Source organism: Macaca thibetana, chromosome 4 (assembly GCF_024542745.1).
Source record: "Macaca thibetana thibetana isolate TM-01 chromosome 4, ASM2454274v1, whole genome shotgun sequence".
Lineage (NCBI taxonomy): Eukaryota > Metazoa > Chordata > Mammalia > Primates > Cercopithecidae > Macaca > Macaca thibetana.
In genome coordinates this window covers 84,019,913-84,046,326 of record NC_065581.1, presented here as the reverse complement: position 1 = coordinate 84,046,326, position 26,414 = coordinate 84,019,913, and the positions used below count along the sequence as shown (strand labels likewise).

The following is a 26,414-nucleotide window of genomic DNA, read 5'->3' as shown; positions in this document are numbered from 1 at the left end:
AATAGATGTCTTATTTTATTGTCTTCTTTAAAGGTTAAAATAAAAAATTCTTCTTAGATCAGAATTATTTGAAAGATGTTGCTCAAGTAGTCACCTCAGAAGGTGGGAAAAAATTTAGCCTTGAACAATGTTGACTGCTTATTGTTTTTGAAAAGTCTCACAAATGCCAGCTCTATTTGATCAAAAATGCCCCTGGGCTGGAGCCTAGATGCCCCAAACCATCTGCTTCCAAGACTTCTTAAATTTTGTTGGGTAGGTTTTACTAAGCTGTTTGAGTGCCACAGGCTTGTTGGATTTCTGAAGATTAGCTGTTTCAATAATCATGCTAAATCTCACTTTGTTTTCTATACTAAATGACAAGGTTAACATGTAATAGAATTCAGCCATTGAACCCAGTGAACACCAAGAAAGCAGCAAACAAACAAATAAAACCTAACCTTATAGTCTTCTAGCATGGCCAAACAGTATGCTAAGCATATTCACATACATTTTATCATTTTATTCTCGTAAGACTCTGAAGTTGGTGGAGTTGTTCTTACTTAAAAAAAAGAAAATGAAACATAAAAAACTCCATAAATAATGTGTGCAAGGTCATATGGCAAACAAGTAGTATCCCAGCTCTGACCAAGAAAAACATGTTTTTATTTAAAAAAATTGTTTTTTCTCAGTCAATTTAGAAGTTTATTTTGTCAGGAATAAGGGAATGACAATGACACAGTTTCAGGAGGGTCTGAGAACATGTCCTCCAGATGGTTGGGTTACAGCTTGGTCTTATACATTTTAGGGGGACAGAAGTTGCAAGCAGACATCAATCCATACATAAAAGGTGTACATTGGTTTGGTCCAGAGAGGCAGAACAACTCAAAACAGTGACGGTGGCAGGGCAGCTTCTAGTTATAGGTGGATTTAAAGATTTTCTGATTGACAGTTGGTTGAAAGGGTTAAGTTATTATCTAAAGCACTAGAATCAATATAGAAAGGAATGTCTGAATGAAGATAAGGGGTTGTGGAGACCAGGGTTCTTATTATGCAGACGAATCCTCCAAGTAGCAGGCCTCAGAGAGATTAGATGGTAAATATTTCTTATCAGATTTACAAAGGTGCCAGACTTTTAGTTAGTCTTTCTGGGATCAGAAAAAGACCTGGAAAGGGAAGAAGATTCTCTATAGAATGTATATTTCCCCTACAAGAGACAGCTTTGCAGGGCTGTTTTAAGATACATAAAAGAAATGTATTTTAGGGTAAAATACTTTCAATTTCTTTCAGGGTCTGCTATCTATGATTTTGTGATGTACCTTATTGCCACAAAGAATCTGTTTGGTCAGTCTTAGGTTCTCTGTTGTGATGTTAATGCTGGTCCGTTGTGCCCCAATTCCAAAGAGAGAAGGGTATAATGAGGCATGTCTAATCCCTCATTCCCATCATGGCCTGAACTAGTTTTTCAGGTTTACTTTGGAATGCCCTTGACTGAGAGGGGGTTTCAGTCAATTGATTGGGGGGTCTTAGAATTTTATTTTTGGTTTACAATGTTGAGATGTTGCAGCAACGAGTGTAAATTTATCATCATTTTCTCAGCCTTTTGAAAACCATATGTTAAAATGTATTTCATTTGAAAATATGTTTCCTTTGGAACACACATACACACACACACTCTCTCTCTCTCTTTCACTCAAGCCTACACATAGCATTCTGTTATTTAAAATGTTATTTTACATTTGAGATTGAACACTGTATTAGTTGTCTGTTGCTGTGTAACAAATTATCATAAATTTAGCAGCTTTAAACAACATACATTTATTATCTCACAGCTTCTGTGGATCACGAGCCTGAGCATGACTTAGCTGAGTCCTCTGCACAGGGTCTCACGAGCAGGCAGAGGTAAAATTCTACATGTGGTCACCTACATTTCCAAGGTGGGATTTTACATCTGTATGATGACACTGGACATGAAATGACCCATGCCACTTTATCTCACCACCAAGTATCTGTGAGAGAAGTTCCATTTCTCTACACATACAGAGCATTCTAATGTTTTTGGGGTGCTACCGCATGCAGACATCTCCTTTGATCTGGTAACAAACATATAGGATAGCAGTGAGAGAAAATACTTGAAATCTAAATTGTGCAGGAGGTGGACCTGCCTGAGTTCACATGATTGCTAAGTGCAAACGGGAAGATAATCTGCACGGGAACCATGTCTGCTTTCAGTGGTTCTGTAGAAAATAAGCCATGGTGCCAGTGAAGAGATTGCCTTGACAAGACCAGCAGGGAGATGGAAGCCTTGCTGAACCTCTGGGAAGTGTAGAAAAGTGTGGTAAAATCATAAGATGTGGGATCAGGGAAGCTGTTGACAACCAAGCACACTGTCGGGGAGCAGAGGGTTGATTTGCTCTGGTGTATGCTGGGTTCCTTTCCCAGACACATTTTGAGATGGTGCTCTGGAATATTTCTCTCATTAGAGGTTGTTCTCAAGATAAGAGGGAGAAAATCAAATGAAAAAGAAATCTGCTGCAGACCAAATTTGACTTCCATTAAATATTGCTTTCAAGCTTTCTAAAAGAACTAAGAGTATCTATGGGCCCTTCAGACTCAGAAAAAAATGAAAGAAAATGACAAGCTTGTTTTCAATTTTTCTTGCATTTTCCTGGCACTGACTTGGTAACAAAATACTGACTTCATTTAGAGAGTTGAATTTTTCAGGGCACACAGGCTTTGCCATTACATACTGTGATAGAAAGCATCTCCTGAGTCTCTCGTCCTCTGAGAAGGGTCCCACACCACTCTCTTCTGTAGAGGGGCCTCACAGTAACCACGTATCTATTCTGTGGCTCCCTATCCAGAAACAGTGGGTGAACTGGGATGAATCACTGCCCCAAATGGGGGCAACCAAATCCTCTGTTTTGGGAATTGGAATTGGTGCTAAGAGATACTATTCAGCTGTCTGAGCAGATCACTTGAACTGAAGACATGCACACTGGGGATTTGTGGGGCAGGTCTCTAGGGTGTTATATACATACATTGAATCAAGTAAGTTGAATAAAGTAATTGAATAAAGTAAGTTGTCTTAGTGAGAGAAGCAGAGTAAGAGGCCATATGATGAGAGGCAGACAGACAGCCTGAATAAAAATGGAAATATCTCAGGGTCTGCCAGCTTTACAGTTCTCAGTTCTAGCCCCTTGTGGTGTCTGGCTATACAAATTATCTTTGACTTCTTTGAAATATCCCTTGTTGTGGACTGCAAAAATGTCCCTACTACAGCTCCTGCCATCAAGAGATGAATCTATGATATGGTTTGTATTTGTGTCCCCACCCAGATCTCATGTTGAATTGTAATCCCCAATGCTGGAGGAGGGGCTTGGTTGGAGGTAATTGAATCATGGGGGTGGATTTCCCTCTGTTGTTCTCATGGTAGTGAGTGAGTTCTCATGAGATCTTGTTGTTTAAGTGTGCAGCACCTCCCCCTTCACTTTCTGCCTTTTTCTCCAGCCGTGTAAGACGTGCCTATTTCCCCTTTGCCTCTGCCATAATTGTAAGTTTCCTGAGGACTCCCCAGCCAAGCTTTCTGTACAGACTATGGAACTGTGAGTCAATCAAGCAATCTTTTCTTTATAAATTACCCAGTCTGAAATAGTTCTTTATAGCAATGTGAGAACGGACTAATACAATCTGTTTTCTGTTCGTTGAGTCTGGGCTGACCTTATGAATTATTTTCACTAATAGAATGTGACAGAAATGGAATCATGTGAGTTTTCAGTCGGAGTCTCAAGGACTTTGCTGCTTTCTTCATTGTACTTTTAGGAACCCTGTGAAGATGCCTAGTATAGCATCCTGAATGTCGAGAACCACATGGCCTAGTCCCTTCCCACCACTGCTTCCTTTGCATTAGCTGACAGCCTGCCGACCCTTAGAAATGTGAGAACACACCAGATCATCTGGCTTGTAACTGACCTGTCAGCTCAGGCAGAGGCATGAACAGTCTCAGCAGAGACCACCTGAGCTGGACCACAGGAGAAAAACTACCCAGCTAATCTCCAAAATTGACTTAAGTAAAGAGTGCAGTTTTATGCCATTAAGTTTCAGGGTCATTTGTTATGAATTAATGGAACCCTTTCAGTAAACTCCTGCCAACATATTTTTTCCTTAAGCTAACTTAAAGTCTGTGGTTTTGTATCTGTGTATATTTTTACTCACAACCAAAAGGATCTTGACTAAGAGAGAAATTGTATCAGTAGAGAGAGCTACAGTTAACATAGCTACATAAAGAATATGAAACTGGTTGGCTGAGTCAGTCAAGGCAGCATGCAGAGAAGTTAACTTTATTTTCTTTACATTGTAGTGAAGCACTTGATTTAGGAAGGAACCCACCCCAACAATAATGGAAGCCCATAAAACCTATTTATCCTACTCTTTACCTTTCTCGCAATCCTTGTCCTGCAGGATGCAACATATTCTCTGGTCTGGTAACCCAATGTATGATGTTGCTGTGAAGATTTTTGCTTCTTGTAATCATTTTTTGAGTGGGAATGTTTGTGGTTCTATTGATAACTTTCTAATTTTACCATTTAATCATTATGTTGCAGAATAAAAAGAGAAAACTATTTTTCTGAACAAAATGAAGCCTAATCTACAGAAAAAAATGGACTATTCTGGGGATTGTTCATTTTGTGAAGAGGGGCCTATTGATGACATTTTAGGATTCAGTTGCTAGATATGATGGATTGGATTATCCCCTTTAGGAAGAGGCTGAATGAGAGTGTAGTTCAGTGTAAGATGGTTAAGTCATATATGGCAGGGAGACCTTTTAATAAATGGGAAGAATGGTAGGGGTGTGTGTGTGTGTGTGTGTGTGTGTGTGTGTGTATATGTGTAAGCCAAAAGGAAGAAAGGACAACTTTTTTGGGGTGTCTGTACAACCCAGATCCCCCTTTTTCTGCATACTGTTCCACTTGTGCTAAGACTAGATTCCCAGCACCTATGTTTGCACCACTGTTGATGGGCTAGGGATAGAAAGCTAACTATAGCGGGGCCAAACTCCCTTTATTTCTAGGAATTTGAGCTGTGAATGAGAGATGCTCGTTGGTTTTCTCTGTGAGTTGTCTGAATCCTGAAATTGAAACTAAGGAGCTATGGGACACCCACATTTAGTCACATGTGTGTAGAAATATTGAAAGCCAGTCTTGGAAAGAGAAAAGGGAAGAGAAAAATAAGGTTCTAGATCCCTGATAATTTCCTAGTAGCTAACTCTAGCTCTTGAGTTTCACCAAATATCCTGACATCTTCTAATAAATTCCCTTCATGATTAAGGATAATTTAAAGTAGGCATCTTCTACTTGTAATCAAGAGAGTGTCAACTAAGGAAAGTTCACATTAATGAGAAAGCAGTTATTATGAGTTTCTTAATAACAGTATAAAAAGATATTTGCCAAGGCCTGGCTGCATCTAATTTCTAGTTTATTTTCTGGTACTGTTGCCAATTGCCAATCTGGGGTCCAAATATACTGTGTGTTACTTAAAATTCAGGTGACATTCTTATTTGCATTATTCTATTTATATTACCTGAACAAAAATATTTTTCTACTTCTTAGGGGATATTTCAATAGAGATATCTATTTTTTTCTTTCAGTGAATTAAGTTTTGAATATATCTTTCATAAATCTGTAATTCAGTTTTCAAAAATGAGTATAAATATCAGTTAATACAAGCATGTTTTGTAAGGGAAACATTATCATCAGTTCAAAATATTATATCTGCTTAACAAACGCTCCTTTATCCTGTCTTTTTCCCCAGCGGTAATTGTTCTTGGAGTTTATAAATCAACAGAGTCACAGTTATTTACATAGGAAATAGAAAAGTTGCACCTTTTAAAGAAAAATATCAATTCAGATTTAATGGTGATGCATAAAGTTTTTCAGAAGTCTAGTTTGAAAGTTACGCCATTTAAACTGATTTCTTACTTTGGAATCCAGGCAAAAAATTTAAAAGCTCTTCATGAAAAGAAAACAAATATTTCAAAGTCGTGTTGGTAAAGGACATAGTTAAGGGCTGGTAAGAAGAGTTTCATGCTAGCTTGATCAGTGTAAACAAGATAATACACTCAACCAAATAATGCATCCCGCCAAAACAATTAGGAAGAAATTATCTGTATTAGTGATCCTCATTAACCAAGTTAATTCTTGAACTGGTTACTTTTGTCTATGTTATCAGCATCATGAGCCCTTTGATCATGACAAAGACTCACTCTGGAATCTGAAAGAATGTCAATAATGTTATCAAAATCATCATGACAAAGAAGGTTTTCTGCAATGAGCCATTGAACAGTCCTCCCCAAATGGTGCTGAAAAATCTGAGCACTGGATCGATAAAAAGTTATAAATAGACAAACCTTGCTTTATTATTAAAGATGATCACTTTTGGAGAATGGATGCAGCTCAATTTCAATGTAGAAAACCAGATTTGAAAAAAATCATCCCAAGTTTGCCCCTGTTATAGATTTTTGGTTTACCCCAATGTGTATGGGCATTGTAATAGCATTTTAACCCCCCAAAGGCACTTTTTATATAATTTGGTCCAATTTACTCACCTAATGACAAAACTGAGGCCCAGGAAGATTTGATAGCCTTTTTAGGGTTATGAAACCAACTTGACAAAACTTTAGAGCCAGTGATGAAGCAGGTCTTATTATTTTTGAGTGCCTATTACATGGCAGGTACTATGCTAAGAATATTGCATACATTTTCTCATTTCGATTCTGACAATCCTATGATGTTTGTATTATCATTACACGATATTATTCTTATCACAGATAAGGGAACTGAGGCAGAGGGTAGTTAAGTACTTTGTTCAATGCCTTTGCAGCCTAGAAGTGGAAGGGCTTTGTCTGAATTCCAACGTAACTGCTCCAAAGCTTAGGCTCCCACCCATTCCCCTAAGGCCATGGACCTTCCCACCACACTGTCATTCCTTCCGTGCACTTCATCTCTATCAGAACCTTGTAAGGCCTTACAGAAAGGTTCTCTACTCAAAGAATAGTTTGCATTTTAATAACAGGCAATGCAGATATCTGAAAATATTTTTAAATAATAGAAGTTGAAAGGCAGCCTGGATTTGAATAGTATGACGTTAAATATAAGATAACATGTACTTTTTCAAGCAGAATAGTGAAATTTTATATAAGTCAAGGGAATAACCTGACTCTTAATATTTAACAATGATTATGAATTTGAGCATAATATTCTTATTTAGAAAATGTTTTATTCACTCTGTATTTGGGTATTAGACTAATTTGTGATGGAAAATTTCACTAAGCAGCTGTGTCTTCATTTGCCATATGCCACGTTCTCTCCAAGCCAGACATGATGAAATCTGATTTACATTTGGGAGAGACCAGCTGCCTCCCCAGTAAGTACATTCACTCAGTGCTTGGTTAGGTAACGGGAGCCTACTAACCAAGAGCCAAATGATTCAAGCATTCTGCAAAGAGCAACTGGTTTAATAGGAAGGTATATTAAAAAAACAACAACACTGTGAAAGGTACTAAATAAAACACTGTGAAAGGTACAGTTACTTGTTAAAGTAGAAATTATAGTAATAAAATGTATTTTAATGTTAATTAAAATTAGATACATTTAATTAAACTTATTATAATAAAACTCATAATTTTTAGTTACAAGTTATGATAACCTATAATCCTACAGTAGCATCTGGTTATTGCCAGTAACTTAAACTTATTTTCTGGTCTCCTGGTCTACCTCAAAAACTTTTGAGAGAAATGTTCAAATATGTGGACAGAAACTTCTGAAAGCTTAATGCTCAAATATATCATAAAGATGATGATACACTTAGCTCTTGAGAAAGAACAACAAGAAGAGAAAAGAGAAGACCTAAGTTTGAATTTTAGCTTGGCTGCTAAATCTCTGCATGAGTGAAATAGGTCATTTACTCTCCTGTGTTTTCTTTCCGCCTTCAAAATAACAACAGCAGCAGCAGGGTCACACTTATGTAGTAATTAAAATGTAGTAATTAAAATATGCCAGGTACTGTTCTAAGCACTTTTTCACATATGAACTTACTTAACCCTGCAAACCCCCTCTGAGGTGATAAGTGTTAGCATTATTTTCATTTTATAGGTAGGGAAGCTGACTGGGGCAAGGTCATGTAACCTTCCCTCGTTACACTGTCAAGTGATGGAACTAGGATTCAGCTCCAGAATCTGTCTGAACTACAACTCATTTTCATCAATTGAGAGGGTAAAAATCTCTGGATTATTAATGACCTTTTAAAAGACAAATGACAGACATCTTCTTAAATTGGCGTAAGTAAGAAGGAGACTTTACTTGCTCATGAAACTTCAGTGTCAAGGGTAGATCAGGCACAGGTGGATCCAGAAACTTAAATAATAAGTCAAGAATCTTTCTCCATCTCTTGGCTCTTCCTCCGTGTAAAGTTTTATCCTCAGGAGGCACTCCCCTTATGTTGGGTCCCTGCAATTCCTGGCATGTATCCTTAAATCTCCAAATCCAATGGAGATGATGGCACCTGAACACCTCTCAACTGAGCCTCATTGATTCCAATTGGTCTGCTTGGACCATGGCCCATCCCTGAACCAATCACAGTGCCCTGGAGAACAAGATGTTTGGATGGGCCTGGGTCCCCTGTCACTCTTGGAGCCAAGGGTGCATTCAGTGTGACCTGAACCATATGGGCCAAAAACAACAGATGGCCACCCCAATTAGATTGTTACTTCAGCAATTTCCAGCACTAAAAGTCTGCAAATTTCTGCCAGTGGGAGGTGAGAGGAAGTGATAGGGAAGAGGGAAGAGAAGACTGTGGTGTGTATATTTATACTTGGATTACCAAACCTCATTTCCCCTTAGTGACTTCAAGGACTCCTTTGCTACTTGTACTAAGATAACTAGAATAATGAATGACAAAGACTTATGTAAAAATTTTCTTTACATGCTATAATTTTCTAGTATTAAAAACTGGGAACCACCTAAAAGTCCAATAGTAATGACTGGTTAAAAAAGATATAGTATATCCATACAACAGAATATTATATACTTATTAGAAATGATGTTTTCAAATAATACTTAATTATATGTGAAACTTATTAAATAGATAATGTTTGCAGCTGTAAAAAAGAATGAGTTCATGTCCTTTGCAGGGACATGGATGAAGCTGGAAGCCATCATTCTCAGCAAACTAACACAGGAACAGAAAACCAAACACCACCCGTTCTCACTCATAAGTGGGAGTTGAACAATGAGAACACATGGACACAGGGAGGGGAACATCAAACACTGGGGCCTGTTGCGGGGTAAAGGGTAAGGGGAGGGAGAGCATTAGGACAAATACCTAACGCATGCTTAAAACCTAGATGACAGGTTGATAGGTGCAGCAAACCACCATGGCACATGTACACCTGTGTAACAAACCTGCATGTTCTGCACATGTATCACCAAACTTAAAGTAAAATTTAAAAAAAAAAGGAAAAAAAAAAAAAAAAAAAACGACTTCACAATTGTTGGAATCGATTTAAAAAATCTGAATTCAATTATTAACTATATTTCTTACAGTTCATCCAAATTCCACTTTGGATATAGTCAATATTTACTAATTTATGTTGTTGAATCAATAAATGGAAATACCATTTAAAAATAATGTTAATTAAAAAAAGCAGAATACAAGAAAAGTATATAATATACTCCTGATTTAATTGAAAAAGAAACCACTCTTTTCTTCCTATAGAGAGGGAAAGCAGTAAGGCAGAAATTCATCAAAGTATCAATAGTGGCTACCTCTTAGTGGTGGCAATAAGAATAACTTTAACTACATTTTTTATACCTTTCTGCATTTCCAAATTTTCTACAATGAACATGTAATATACTTATAAGCAGAAAAAAAAATCCCTTGAAGTGGTGAATGGAGGAGTTTGAACTTCACTTGTTTTGCATCTGCCAAATTTATGCCAATTTACAGTGAAAGAAGAAATGTAGATAACACAAGAATCAAACAAAAAGAACTCTTTGAGATAACCAAGAGCTGGCTTTATTTGCCTACTTCAAAAGGTTGTTTAGTGAGTTCTTAAGTAACTATAAATATTTATACAGGTGTGCCCAATTCAAGGGCACTTGCTATAATGCCAGAAAATTAAAATAATAAGATAAGGATAATTATTTATATTACAAAAATATTAATGATATCACAAGATGAGACAAGCATTTTAAAATTCCACTAGATACATAGAAACCTTCTCTGTGCATTTTTTTTTTTTTGAGATGGAGTTTCGCTTTTGTTGCCCAGGCTGGAGTGCAATGGCGCCATCTCGGCTCATCACAACCTCCGCCTCCTGGGTTCAAGCGATTCTCCTGCCTCAGCCTCCTGAGTAGCTGGGATTACAGGCATGTGCCACCATGCCCGGCTAATTTTGTATTTTTAGTAGGGACAGGGTTTCTCCATGTTGGTCAGGCTGGTCTCAAACTCCTGACCTCAGGTGATCCGCCTGCCTTGGCTTCCCAAAGTGCTGGGATTACAAGGGTGAGCCACTGTGCCTGGCCTCTCATTTTAATTACGGTTCAGTTTCTAAAAATTCTGTTTGCAAACCACCTTTCAGGGGAGCATATCTAATGTGTCCAGCAAGATAAGATTAAACCATATAAAGTCATTGTAAAACTTGGAGTAGCTGGATTTGATACATATACTTAAAACATAACTGATGAAAATCATGTCTAGTTACTTCAGTTGTCCTCAAAGGACCATGGAGTAGAAGTTGAAACATATAATCATCTTCATCATTGTCATTATTACCATCATCTCATTTTTTTAGATTTCAGCATAATTTTATATATAACCATGCATCATACATTCTGAGAAATGCATTGTTAGGCCATTTCATCATTGTGTGAATATCAGAATGTGTACTTTCACAAACCTAGATGGTGTAGCCTACTGCACACCTAGGCTATGTGGCATAGTCTATTGCTTCTAGGCTACGAAGCCAGACAGCATGTTACTGTATTGAATACTGTAGGCAAGTGTAACACAATGATATTTGTGTATCTAAACATATCTAAACATAGAAAGGTAGAGTAAAAATATGGTATAAAGATAAAAAATGGGACACTTGTATAGGGAACTTATCATGAATGGAGTCTGCAGGATTGGAAGCTGCTCTGGATGAGTCAGTGAGTCAGTGTTGAGCGAATATGCAGGCCTAGTACATTAGTGTACACTACTGTAGACTTTAAAAACACTGTACACTTAAGCTACACCAAATTTGTAAAAAATATTTTGTCTTTCTCCAATAATAGGTTAACCTTAGCTTACTATAACTTTTTAACTTTATAAACTTTTTAATTAGGCCGGGTGTGGTAGCTCATGCCTATAATCCCAGCACTTTGGGGGGCCAAGGCAGGTAAACCACCTGAGGTCAGGAGTTTGAGACCAACCTGGCCAACATGGTGAATCCCCATCTCTACTGAAAATACAAAATTTAGCTGGGCGTGGTGGCACATGCCTGTAATCCCAGTTACTTGGGAGGCTGAGGCAGGAGAATTGCTTGAAACTGGGGAGGCAGAGGTTGCAGTGAACTGGGATCACCACACCACTGCACTCCAGTCTGGGAGGCAAGAACGAAATGCCATCTCAAAAAAAAAAAAAAAAAACCCACAAAAATTTTAAATTAAAAAAGCCTTTTTGACTCTTTTTGTAATAATACTTAGCTTAAAACACATTGTATAGCTATACAAAAATATTCTCATTATTTATAAGCTTATTTTAAAAACTTTTTTCCATTTTTAAAACTTTAAATTTTTTCTTTCCTTTTCAAACTTTTTTGTTAAAAACTAAGATGCTCACGCCTGTAATCCCAACACTTTGGGCGGCTGAGGCAGGTGAATCATTTGAGGTCAGGGGTTCGAGACCAGCATGGCCAACATTGTGAAATCCTGTCTCTACTAAAAATTCAAAAAATTAGCTGGGCATGGTGGCGAGTGCCTGTAATTCCAGCTGCTAGGAAGCTGAGGCAAGAGAATCGCTTGAACCTGGGAGGCGGAGGTTGCAATGAGCCGAGATTGCGTAACTGCACTCCAGCCTGGGCGACTGAGACTCCATCTCAAACAAACAAACAAACAAACAAAACTAAGATACAGACACATTAGCCTCAGCCTACACAGGCGCAGGATTATCAGTATCACTGTATCTATTTATACATCCTGTCCCATTGGAAGGTCCTTCAGGGGCAATAACATGCATGGAGCAGTCATCTCCTGTAATAACAATGCTGTTTACTGGGATACCTTCTGAACCACCTGCCTGAGACTGTTTTACAGTTAAACTTCTTTTTACTTTTTTTTTATTAAGTAGGAACACACCCCAAAATAATGATAAAAAGTATAGTACAGTAAATATATAAACCAGTAACATAGTTGTTTATTATCATTAGCAAGTATTGTGTACTATACATAATTGTATGTGCTATGCTTTTATACAACTGGCAGCACAGGTTTGTTTACACCAGCCTCATCACAAACACATGAGGGATACATTGTGCTACAACAACATTGCAATAGCGATGATGTCACTAGGCTGTAGGAATTTTTCAGCTCCATTATAATCTGGGACCACCGTCATATATGTGGTTTGTGGGTGACCAAAATATTGTCAATGTGCTGCTGCATGGCTGTCTATTATCTTATTTTATCCTGGTAAGTCTGTTATTATCATCACTTTTATGAGAGAACTAAGGTATGAAACAAATAAATGGCTTTTCCAAGGTCACACACAGAGCAATGTGTAGAATTCGCATCTCTTAATCATTGATTTGCTGTTCTTATATCACCACCTATAAAGTGGAACTGGATTCTCAGCATTAATAAAACTAATAAAATGTTGATATTGTGTAGAGCTTTATATTTTACAAATTCTTTGACATAGATTATCTGATTTCAGTCTGAGAACATGACTATGAGATAAAACTATGAGGTGACACTGAATTGAGTCTTTATCAAACAGCTTCTCATGTGTTATCATATTGTGGCAGGCAGTATCTCAGGCAGCTCTCAATGATTTGGTTCTTCTAGGTATTCCTCCCACTGTGTAATCCCTTCCCCTTGAATTAGGCTGGAACTAGTGTCTTGTCTCTAATGAGGAACACAGCAGAAGTCATGGGATATCACTTCTGATATCAGGTTACAGAAAGACCGTGGCTTCCATTTTGCCGTCTTTCAATCTTAGCCCTTGCTCCAAGGAGAGTAAGCTGCAACATCTGCAAGAAGCACTCTGTTTTGCTAGTAGCCCTATAGAGAGGTCCATGTGGTAGCAAAAGAATGTCTACAGCCAGCAGCCAGCTGGGACCTTAGGCTTGTCAACAGCCACATGAGTGAGCTTGGAAGCATATCTTTCCCCAGTTGAGCCTTGAGATGTCTGCAGTCTCGGTTGAAACTTGGCAGCTTGTGAGTGAAAGACCTGAGCCAGAGGACCTAGCTAAGCCATACCCAGATTCCCAACCCATAGAACTATGATAATAGAGATAATAAAAATCTGTTGCTTTACGCCATTAGGTTTGGGGGTAATTTATTATTTAGCAATAGATAATGATAACACATAGATAACACATATTTAATCCTCATAATAGCCCTATGACATGGTACTGTTATGTGAGCCCTAACAGATGAGGAAACTGAGGTGTAGAGATGTGAAAGCAGTTAATGGATGGCAGAGCTGGGATATGAACCTGGCTTTCTGGACTCCGGAGCTTGGGCTTGAGCCCCATGCTGTGTTACCCCCTAGGAGTATAACACAGGGTGCAGTTTGACATCACAGGTGACAATGAATCACAATACATACTTTGTTTTGAGAAACTTCCGTGAAAGGAGGCTGAGGTAGACAGGGCATGTATGATTGTCCCCATTGTAATGATGACAGACCATGCAGCTCATACAGCCAAGAGAATGGGGTATTAACCCCGGCCTTCTGACCCCAGGTCCGTAGAGTTGAGCCTGTGTTTCACTGCCACGCCGGCACCGTGGCACTCACTGTACAGTCAGCAAGACCTGAGGAAGCTGGTGAGAGGTTAGCTGATATCCACAGGGCAGGTCAATTTGTTCTCTGGAGAGCATTCCATGAGATGCAAATATCTTCACACAGGCCTGGGTTAATACCCCATCCTCTCGGCTGTGTGTAGACCCTCTCACCCTTAGATTCAGACTTATTTTACTAAACAGGCAAAACATAGCTACAAATTTCATGTATTTTAATATAACAGGAATATGTGGTAATGATAATAATATGTAATCATTGTTAATTAAATGCATGCTAATGGTACGTAAGTCTGAGAAAGAGCACTCAGTACACTTAACACAATGTGAGAGATTATCTCAAAGCCAGTGGGACCTGGCTGGACATCTTTTGTGCTGGAGAAATTACTCCATCTGCATCACAAGAGCATTGCCTCTGTCACCACGCTGAAACTAATCAAGTCTTGTGAGCTTTGAGAGTTTTGCCTCCTCTAAAGTCATTTTTCATCCCTTCTTGGTAAGATGCTTCATTTATATGTAAGTCACCAAACCCTGGGGTCAGTACAGTCTGGTTCTCCAATGGCTAGGACATAAAGTAAAACCTCGGGTAGTCTTAGAAACAGGCTTACCGTATTGCAGAGAGGGTGAGGAGATTACCTTGTTTTACCAGTTTACAATCTGTGAAATAAAATATGCTTGCCAATATGAATGTATCTTGTAAATGATTTATTTGCTAATTATAAATTAAGTTACATATTTAATGCTTGATTTTTAGAGCATCTGCATAAGGAACTGAATTAGGCTCAGAAGGAAAGAATAAGAAAGTTAAAACAGCTCAAATGAAAGCATAATAAAAGAGGAAATCATGCTTCTTTCCTTGAATGTTAAATTGTGATGAACTATATGGTAGGATAGTGTTTATGGATTACTCTATATCAAATTCTTGTGTTAGGTGACAAATACTTCCTTGACTAGGGCAGAGTTCAACATTAAAATTAGCACTATGTATTAAAGTTTAAAATGTAAGGTACTTGAGTAAGTATACAATTCTTGTCTACTTACAGGAAATAATTAATTACAATGACAAACGACACTGTCAGAAATCATGTAGGATAAATATTATTGAATCCAGAGGGATGAGTTTGGAATGTGGAGTCCTTTTCTGTAGGTTCTTCTTCCTCCATCTTCCTCAGATGAGGTGGGCTTTCCTTTCCCATTTTTCTTGGATGCTAACAGCATCTTTTATACCTCTCGGGTATGTTTTCTGCCCAACAGTGTACAAGCATAATATAAATCCCTATGATTATGTTGTTGCTAACCAGGCAAGCGGTTGTAGCTAGCCACCTTATTGAGTTCTCTCATTCTTTCTAATGGCATTTTTATTTATCCCCTTGAGTTTTCCTAGTAGCTAATTATGTAATCTGTAATTAAAGCTTTTCCCTGACCAATATTTATAAATACTTCTTCCTTCCTTCCTTCCTTCCTTCCTTCCTTCCTTCCTTTCCTTCCTTCCTTCCTTCCTTCCTCCCTCCCTCCCTCCCTCCCTCCCTCCTTCCTCCCTACATATTGGTTATACATTTAGATAAGTGTCAAATAATGATGGGAATAGCAGGCATCCCTCTTGTATCTCTACGGTGTTTTACTAATAGCATGTTGACAATTGTTTGAGAAGGACATCCTCATTGTGAAAAATTGTTCCTTTCTATTCCTAGTTTTCTAAGAATTTTAAAGAAACTATGGATATATGTTGAACTTTATAAACTTTTGGTAAATTTTCAGCTGACCCTTGGTTCATCGATGTGATATTCTTACTCATTTTTAAAGACAATTTGAGTTCCCCATAAAGAAAATTCTGGTAATAAAATATTTGCAACATATTTTCCTGCTTAAAGATGACATGTCTATAATCAGGGCTAGCTCTTTGAGAGTAAGTTCTGTTATGTGGCTTTTGTTTATGTGGTTATAATAGACACATTTTTTTGTACATCATGCAGAACCCTGTAGATCGACGCTACCCAAAGTGTGGTCTACAGATTAGCAGCATCAGCATCACCTGGAAGGTTGTTAAAAATGCACATTCTGGGCTTTACCCCACACTACTGACTAGAAGCTTTACAGGTGGGGGCCAGGAGTCTGAGGTTTAACATGCTTTCCATGTGATTCTTCTGCACACTAAGGTTTGAGAAGCATCATTATAGAACATACAGAATTCATGTGACTCTCTGGGTGCAGAGCAACTGCAAATGGAACTCCAAAGTGACAGACAGGGACTGGTCTCTTTTCCTGCATGCATAAAGAAATAATGTGTCAGTGGATTCAGAGTTTGGGGATTTATGGTTGGAGAAGATAGCACTCAAGGGCATGCGCTAGGTCTTGAGGCTGTACCTGATCTGAGGCAAAGTTTGGGAATTAAAAGAGAACAAATCTTGTCGACAGGGTTCACTGCAGTGAAACTCAGCCTGTACTTATCTGTCTTTATTTTCTATAAGGCCAGCACCACACACTTCACCTAGATTAAGGCCAGGATTATTTATACAACTCATCTCATGGGAATAATAATAAAGATATTAATTGTAATAACACCTATTATTTCTTCCCAGCCTATGCAGCATCACTCTTTCTTTACTCCTTCCAACTGGTATTGAAGGCAGGGGTTGCTATTTTCATTTTAGAGATGCGACAACTGAGGTGCAGACTGGGCAAATAATTTATTTTGGGTCATGATAAGAACAAAGTGAGGGAGAGCATTAAATTACAAATAAGAGAAGTGAACTGGAGAACTGGAATAAGGATGTAACAGAAAATTAACACAACAAAGGTCAAATAGCCAATGGCATGCTTTAACAACCCCATGTTTCTTTAATAACGATGTTTTTGCAGATACCAAAACTATTTCCTAAAGGAGGTCAAAGTAAAGGAGAAAGTCAATCATATCCAGGAATAGAGCTGGGATGGAGGCAGAAAACAGACTGTAATTCTGCCCCTTCTAGGTCATAAAAATTTTGTGGAGTGGCTCTTGGTAGGAATTCACTGAATATAGGTGTGTGAAAGCCAGGGGCAGCAGTCCCAGCATCGAAAGCAAAGACAGAATGAATCATGAAGTCAGAGGCATAAGGGCTGCTGTGTCTGATGTGAGAGAAGGAATCTTCCCTGGCAGAGTCTGCTCTGCCTGGGAAAGGTTCTTCAGTTAGCCCCTTTTTGAAAAGTGCACAGCATAAAATTTGTTTGCAGGATACAATCACTGAGTTGAACAGGCACAGATAGTAAAGGGAGGTTTTTCATGAGCAGTTTTTTATTGTATTTCAGTTGTCATGCAGGTCCAACCATGAAAAAGCTATAGTGAAGTTTATTTCAAGCATTAAATACGATACCATCATGCACACACATGCACACACACAACCCCCACAAAACGCAGTTTCTTTAGGATCATCTATAAAGTTCCCACTGAAGAAAGTTATCAATATACCTTTTCTACCCTCTTAAGAGAAGTTGTTCATCAAGGGGTCATATATGTTCATCAAGATTTCTGCCTCTCATTGTAGCCCCAGCTGTTGGTCTTGCTGTCAGAACAGTCTTCGACTGTCAGCCCCTTCAGGAATGTCCTCAGCTGGAGAAAGCTGCCTCCCCCAAGAGCATGCCTTTCCGGGAGAAGACCACACTCAGTGACTATGGGAGAAAGGAAGACCTATTTTGGCTCACCTTGGGACAACTCTCATGGATCTTTTTAGCTCAGAGTTGCTCACCATGGAGTCAGCTATGAATGTTGTTGGGCCCGTTTTGTAGCACAATCCAATCCTGCGTCCTTCTTTTATTCCTTCAGCGTGGTTCCCAAAGGCATTTCCTAATAAACATCCTGCATACTAAACCCCATCTCAGAGCCTTTTTCTTGGAGAACCCAACCTGACATATGCCCCCAAAGACATTGCCTAATCACTCTTTTTTTTTTTTTTTTGAGACGAAGTCTCACTCTGCTGCCTAGGCTGTGCCTAATTACTTCTAATGATGTAAAGAACACACCGTATGGACAATCTACTTGTATTTTCAGATATGGTTAGAAAGTTCTGCCATGAAGGGTTGGAACCGACTCTCTGAACATTTTGTTAACTGGATGTGTCCTCTTGAACCAGCCAGCCAAAGACTACCCTCCACAAATTCCGCTTCCTTTGTATCCATTCATTTCTCCTGAATTCTATCTTGTAGTCTAAAAGGTAAAACAAAGTTTTAACTGATCAACATCTCCTTCGTTTTTGTAATTGTGCTGCTAAAGGGAGACAAAATTGAGGGGAAAAGCAAATGATTCATAGCTCACCCGTTCGGGAAATATGAAGTAGTCATATTCCTTTTTAGGTGGCTACCCATTACCATTTGCAGGTGGGGATGGGGGCTGTTGTAGGAGGAAGGGGCATAGTGAGAACTATGTGAGAAAAGACATAGTGAGAAAATAATCTGTGCAGAAGCACAGGTTTGGAGTCACCTTGGGCAATCCTTTTAGCCTTTCTGAGATTCAGTACATACGTTCTTTTTCACTCTCCTGTGTTCTCAGTCATGGCGAAAGGAAACATTATCTACAGGTTTAGAAATTTAGGAGTTGTTCTGCATTCTATCCTCCCCTTCACTCCTCACATCCATTGAATCTCAACACATTATCATTTCCTTCTTCTCCCATAGCCGAAATTCATCTGGTTTCCGTTTCTCTCTCTCCATGTCTACGGTTACTGCCTCGGTTCGGGCTCTCATTGTAGCCTTTGCCTCTACCAGGCCCACTCCCTTCAACTCCATGTTACAGCCAGAGTGAACTCTCCCTAACACAAAACTAATCGTCTTAGCTAATAGCTTGAGATACTATAATGTGTTATTCATTATAGCGAAAACCTAGAAACAACCCAAATGTACATCAGTGGTGGAATGTGTAATTAAATTGTGACATATTTATATAACATTATATAACAACAAAAAATAAACAAGCCTCTGGTATTACCATCCACATGAATGAATCTCATGAATACAACATTGAATCAAATGACAAGAGAGCATTCCATATGATCTACATGTATATGAGAGTTACAATGATTTGTGATCTTGGAAGTCAGGTAGGTTCCGTTTAAGGAGGAGGATGAAGTCGTGACTGGGTGGGAATAGGAAAGGAATTTGTATAGTGGTGATGTTCTATTTCTTATCTTGGCAGTGGGTAGTTACGTAGGTATGCCTACTTTGAGAAAAGTCACTGAGTTTAACACTTACGATGTGTACGCTTTTCTGTATGTGTATTATTCTTCGCAAATACCTTTAAAAATTCTACAATGGGCCATGTGCAGTGGCTCATGCTCATAATCCCAATACTTTGGGAGTCCGAGGCAGGAGGATTGTTTGAGCCCAGGAGTTTGAGACCAGCCTCAGCAACATAAGGAGACCCATCTCTACCAAAAAAAAAAAAAAAAAAAAAAAAAAAAAAAAAAAAAAAAATTAGCCAGGCATGGTGGCCTGTGCCTGTAGTCCTAGCTACTTGGAAGACAGGTGAGAGGATCCTTTGAGCCTGCCGGCTTGAGGATGCAGTGAGCCATGATTGTGCCACCGCACTCCAGCCTGGGCAACACAGAGAGACTCTGTCTCAAATAAAACAAAACACCAACATTGTTAAATGATTCCTCTGAAGGTAAAGAGGAATTTGATAGGCTCCTCTCCATGACTCACACACACTTCTCAAACTTTCTCTCTTGTTTTTCCCCCATGTGTGTTCACTGCCACTCTGAGTTTTTTGCACTTCTGTAAAAGCACAGAAGGCTAGGTAGATGGAGGATATATATAATTTTTTAATAAATGATTGAATGGTGAGGCCAATAATACTTACATTGAAGTGCTTTGGTAAGCATTAAACAAAAGAACATACGTGCAGCTCCTAGCATAGTTCCTGAAACATAGCCGACACTCAGCATATGTTACCTCCTGCTTCCTTTTCGTTTCCCTACAAGTGCAGGTGAATGAACTCATGACTCTGAACATTATTAGGATATTGTAGCTAAAGTCACTTTTTGGGAGTTATTCTCTGTCAATCTCACTATCTATTTGGTGTTTACTTCAAAAAGACACTCTGGCTTGTCTTCAATTCCCAAGAATGTGAATCTTGACACAAATTTAACTTTCTTGGGTAGGCTATCCTAAAAAAACCTATACTTTAATGTTTGTGTCAGATCCTTCCCAAATCTCTTGGAAATATCACCACATGCTCGTTATCTGATAAAGCAATAAAGAACAGCTGCATCTGAGGAAAGATGTTTCATGGGGTCTGGTTTTACTTTATTTGGGCACTTTAGGTAGATGGGGTCATTAGGAGGATCTGAGAGTTTTAGAATAGCTAGCTGCTGCTGCTGGTCGCTAATTCTCAAGATATTTTCTTCTTGCTATAAAATGCTTTCCTTCTCACACCAGATTTCATAAAGGCCTTCCATCTGGTCTGCACTGATAACTAGAAATCCAGAGATGTTCATTCCTCTTACAACTTGTAGTTAAAAATGATCCAGATGCAGGATTAGGTTTTACAGCCTCTTCTAAAGGATTTTGTCTTCCTAATCCTATAGCTGCATGTGGTGAGAATTGATCAACATGAGGGAGTGCTAACAATAAACCTATTAAAGTGTCCAGTTGGCTATGTGTACTTTTCATTTGACGTGTTTTAGGGCAATACAACAACGGGACAAAAACACTGACATCTATTTGGGTAAGGACTGCAGTAAACCAGATAATCCACAGTGGATAAGAGAAATAAGAGAAAATAAGAGAACTAAAAAAGAAAGACAAAATTACAGTCAATCTGTATTAGAAAGAGGGTTCTCAAGAATTTTATCAATTTGTTGTGATCCAGGAATATGACAATTGATTGAATGATCTCTATAAATTCTGGTTCTCAGTTTCTTAATCCACAAAATGTGAGAATGAATAAAAAGTAGCTGGGATTTTGATGAAAGTCCTTTCCTCGCCAGGAAGATGAACTTTGATAAGTTGACTGACCTAAGCCCCAAATTTAGGGGCCACAATACCGGTTTTAGAAAATGATTCGGGGAGGAAAAAACAAGAGAGAAATAAGTCATTCTAAAGTGCTGCTGCCCCATTTCTCTTCCCTGTTCATCTATCCCCTCGTCACTTATGATGGCACACTCATCTTCAATGTTTTCCTGGGGTTTATGTTCATATAATTTCACACATAATAAAAATCTGATAGGTGGAGAAGAAAGGAGCATAAAGCATGAGATGCTAAACTCACCTCTGCCTTGAGATGGCCTTGATAATTTATGACATAAAAAATAAGTTCCTATTTGGTAGAAAGTCAGCCTTTGATCAGTCTCAAGCTTATTTTTTTGTGTAAATAAGCTTGTAAAAATAGAGGGAATGCTTTCCCACATTGGAGTATTAGATTTGATCTTTCACTTTTAAAGAGTAGTGTAGAAATAGAATTCCAAGGTGGGCAATAAAACAAACATGAAAAAAAAAAATGACCTGTGTGTAAAAGTGAGATGTAGGGAATTAGACACTTGAGTAATGAGAAGATGACAGAAAAGTTCAGGGCCTGAGGCTTTCTGCAAAGAGATCCACTTTCTTTTTCTTTCTTTTCTTTTCTTTTTTTTTTTTTTTGAGACATAGTCTTGCTCTGTCACCTAGGCTGGAGTGCAGTGGCATGAACTTGGCTCACTGCAACTTTGGTTTTCTGGGCTCAAGCAATCCTCTCACTTCAGCCTCCCAGGTAGCTGGGACTACAGGTGCACACCACTATACTTGGCTCATTTTAAAATGTGTTGTAGAGACGAGAGCTCATTATATTGCCCAGGCTGGTCTTGAACTCATGGGCTCATGTGATCCTCCCGCCTTGGCCTCTCAAAGTGTTGGAATTACAGGTGTGAGCCATCATGCCTGGCTGAGATCTACTTTTCATTTGAAGCCTTGGTATCTTGGTGGTGGTGGGGGTAGCATATTGAGCCCACCTGGGGAATGGGCGGTGCTTGATCCAGGTGGGAACAATGTGCTGCCAATGATATATCTTGCTTCCCTCTTCAATAATAACCCAGCAGGAAATGGAAATGCACTGCAGTGTTACCTGAACTAGAGACGTATCCTAGATTTTGTCTCTTCTTTGGTACCACTTCTGAGAAATTCTGACTTTGTTATCTTCCTCAAAAGAATGGAAACTTATTTATATGATTGCTTCTGACCAGGCATCAATAACAAGAAATGGAGAGCAAATACTTTGTATAGACACCAGAATGGCTAACAAAGGTGACATCATGCTGAGTTGCAAGGAAGGCACCATTCCCTTGGGCAAATGTTGAGAGACATGAGCCATCCTCTCCATGCACTTGATCTGGGACTATGCCTTGAATGAAGTCATTATGGCAGAAGAGGAAAGAATGAAAACTTGAGCTTACTATGTTTGTGATGTTGATTTCTGTGGAATTTAAAATTTGTTAGCTGGTGGATACACATTGTTAATTTGAATACTCTTCATTATAAAAATAATCTGCTAAGTTTTCATCCTTGGAAATTGTTATGAAAGCAAAAACAGTCACCTAAGGGAATATTTGAACATCCATATACCTAATGACTAGAGTCATGGCTACACTTTAAAAGGCTCCTTTCTAGTTGTCATTAGAAATCTCAGTTGAGATCTATAGCAATCCTTGGAGCTTCTGCAGCCCATATCAGGTGATGATGACACAATAATTAAGTTCTATCAACAATGGTGAATCAGGATTTGATTGAGTTTCTCTGTATAGCTCTCATAGTGATGAAATACCTGGGCAGAAGTACTTCTCCCACCTCTATGCAGCAAAATAGTTAGTGGTGAGGTGCTATGCAATTTTAGAAATGAGCAACATACTCTGTTTTAAATATGATACAGAAACTGATCTGAGTCCCACCTGGGAGGTGAGCTTCATCATCACAACTCCGTGGGCTGGAGGCTAAAGCTCTGAAGGGAGAAAAAACCGAGGTAGGCATATTTTGTGCTTTTGTTAAATGGGCCACAAACGCCTCCAGTCATTTATTTGTTGAAGACAGGGTCATCTTATCGAATTCAGCAGGAAAACAACTGTACCAGAAAGAGAAAAGCTGTCTCAATCTTCTCTGTATTTCAAAGGTATTTCACATAGGCTCCTCATGAAGGAGACCGCACAGGGAATCAGACCCCGGTGCCTGCTTTGCCTCTCTTGCACAGGGTTAAGTAAGGGAAGCCCCTGACTCACAAGTGCATCCTGGCTGTTTAAGGTTATGCATATTGTGTCTGAATGTATAACCATGGTAATACATATTCTGGAGCAATGTTAAATTCAGCTTAGGACGATGTACTGCTTAGAGTTTTGAGGGAAAACATAAGAATGATGAAATGAGCCTAAATTATTTTTGAAAGAACACTGCTCTCCTAACCCATTTGACGATCTATTACTTCCTTCTGGGCTGCTCCCTTCCCAAGAGATTTGGTACAGGAGGCAAGGAAGGACAATAAGAGAGGTTAGGAAGAAGCACCTTGGGATGCTGACACCCTCTGCCTTATCCTTCTAACTCAAGGACAAGCAGCATTGGGTTGAATACAAGGTCCTTTCTTCCAAAACTGGGCACAGGCAGAAACATACATATAGATGCAAAACCACTATGATCCTGTGATAGGAGCTGGAATCACTTCCCTTTAAACTCAATTTCCTTTCATTTTCATTAGGTAGGGGGCCAGCCTCTCACCTTGCAGTGTTGGGTGGAGATGGCTTAAGATCAAACTTCTCATCTTAACTCTTACTTCCAAGATTTATTTTGTATTAAAAAAAAAAAAAATGAGCCTGTCCCGTTACCTCCTCACCTGGGTATTTTATCAGGACTGAGCACATAGTTATTTTCTGAGGGCTGGAGCAACCTGCAGTCCTTTCTAATCAAAGATTTTTTAATCAGCTGGCTTTGAAATCACACCGTCCTCCCGGGGTCCCTGGAGCACACCACCTCCCTGTGATTTCTACTCAAGTTTTCCCCGGCACCCCCCAGCACCCGTTCCATACCTATTTAATCTTTAAACTGCCTCTAATCCTTTTGCAAGGAAGCGGGATGAAATGCTCAAACCACAGTTACACACGATGTTGATTCTCAGGTTCACACATTTGAGGAATTGTTTGAACAAGAAATGCGCTCAGTACTATAATCCAGGGGGCAGGCACGGTGCCTGGGCGACCCTCATAGTCTCCCTCCGACACCCCGCATCCCAACTCCCGCCGCCTTTGCGCCTCAAAGCTGGCAAACATTCCCAAGCCAGATCTAGAGTACCTGGAGTGGGTGCGGGTAAGAAGAGGAAGCCAAGGTCGTCCCGGAAGGTGTGCGCCCCTCACCTTGTGGATGGTGCGTGCAGCCGTGCCGCACTGGGCAAACTGGGGCGTCCCGCTGGCTCCAGAAGTCTCACTCGGAACCCGCTCCTTTTTCTCCGGAGCTGGATCAAAGCACTGCTTTTCTCAACATTCGATTCAGGAATGCGTTGAACCCAGGGCGTTCTCCCCGCCAGCGTCCTTGCCCGCGCCAGTGCCCGCCGGGGTGCGGCGAGACAGAACCTGGGAGCGCGGCGCGCCGGGCAGCCCGAGGCACCGCGGGTGGCAGGCACTGCGCTTCGCCGAGTCTGGGCGCCTGGGCTGGAAGAGGAGGCGACAGAGAGAGAGAGAGAGAGGGGAAGAAAGAGGAGGAGGAGGAGGAGCAGAAGCAGGGGCAGGGGCAGTCTGCTAAATCATCTACGCAGGTCGCAGCCTCCCGGGACACCGTGAACAGAGAGGGGGGTCGGGTGGGGGTGGGATGAAAAGATGAGCCCGGGTGTGAGGCAGGTGGTGTTGTGAACTGGAGGTCGCAGCTCCGAGGTGCTCCAGGTCTTGCTTAGGTTGTAAAAGAGATATTATGGAGCTGATGGCGCCTTAGGGCTCCCGGTTGCAAACACTAGAGGGCAGGGCTGTCCGTGTTATAAACGGGGCCTGCGGGGTTGCCGGTGTGTGCAAGGGACTCACCTCCTGAGCCCCTTGCGGGCCACAGCCCTGGCGGAGAAGGGGAAAATAGATGCAACAAGGGGGCAGACCCTACTCCCCTCTTCTGCAGAGAACCTGGGTTGAGGAGGGAGAGGAACAGCGGTTGACAGATTTGCATGCCTTCTCTGCGGGGCTCCAACAGGCAAACCCTCTGGAGGTGCATTTCTTAGCTTTCCTCCAGGGGAGATTACAGTCAACATCCACAGAACGCCTCAAGGAGAGAGATTACAAGGAAGGGGTGAGGGAGAAGTGGACGAAAATTGGGGTGGGTCAAAGTGGAAGTGGGGAAGAGGGATGGGGAAAGCAGAGAAGAAAAGGAGACGGAGGATGGAGTGGTTGGGGCTGAAAGACCTGGTGAAGCAGCCTTGCCTTTTTTTTTTTTTTTTTTTTTTTTTTTAGGGAAGTCTACCTGGGTGCCATCTCAGGTTGGCAGAGGGCTTTGTGCTCTTCTTAGGGTGCCAGGGCTGTTCTTTTTGATGTGCTGCTGCGGCAAGGTCAGAAAAGTTAAGCTGGAAGGGACTTTACAGAATCCTGGCAATGCTAAAAGAAGCTTCCTTAGGGTTGGTTGGTTATTCTCTGTGGAGAACTTGGGCGACTCAACTTTGAAGCTTAACATGGATCGAGTCCCTGCCATTGTAAAAAAAGAAAATCAGATTGTTCAGACTAGCCATAAAATGAACTAGACAATCTTATGGAGAGAGTATGGTCTGTAGACAACCTGATACACGCATCTTAGAGTTGGAAGGACCTTGGAAATTATGTAGGCAACTTGGGTAGCTTCCCCAAACACCTGCCTCACACTTTTCTTTCTGGTTTGCAGCCTTATGGCTGATCTGAAAAGCACTTTAAGTTATTTATTTATTTTTTGAAGTTTGGCAATTCTAAACCAAATGAAACCCTTCTTAAGTTCAAAAAGCAAGCCTACGTGCCCTTCCTCCTGCCTTCTGGAGTGCCTCTCAAGGCCAGCAGCGGCTGACTGATGGATGTCAGGGGAATTTCACTGAACAAGAGAAAGGAAGATTGGTAAACTATAGTCTTGAATTGTGATTTGCTTCTGTTAATCCCATTAAACTGAGAATAGGCTTAAGTAGACTGAAGTCTAACAGGAGGATGAGGTGGAAATATGTTTTTCTACTAAAGATGACACAGCTTGAAGTTTGTTTGATGATAAAGGTATTATGTAAAAATAAACAGAACAAGAATCATTCCTCATTTAAAAAAAGAATCTTATAGGACTGAAGTTTTTTTAGATATTCCAAGAGAGTAAGTAAGGACATTGTCCTATTCTGGCAAATTTGGAGTTCCTCCAAAATATAAAGGAAATATGAGTTTGTTAAATTCCTTTTTAAAAAATTGATTTACCTATTTTTTG

The 26,414-nt window shown here is 39.9% G+C and overlaps 1 protein-coding gene across 2 annotated transcripts in view; it reads right to left on the bottom strand.

The window, feature by feature from the left end:
• The window catches only part of HTR1E (5-hydroxytryptamine receptor 1E), an 85,414-nt gene extending 60,760 nt beyond the window's left edge, over nucleotides 1–24,654 (bottom strand). The window contains exon 1 of one of the 2 annotated variants that reach the window (XM_050789375.1): nucleotides 24,306–24,654. The gene's annotated coding sequence lies outside the window, so the exon portion shown is untranslated. The remainder of the gene's footprint in view (nucleotides 1–24,305) is intronic. The other variant, XM_050789374.1, reaches the window with a different exon arrangement.
• Between the last annotated feature and the right edge of the window lie 1,760 nt (nucleotides 24,655–26,414).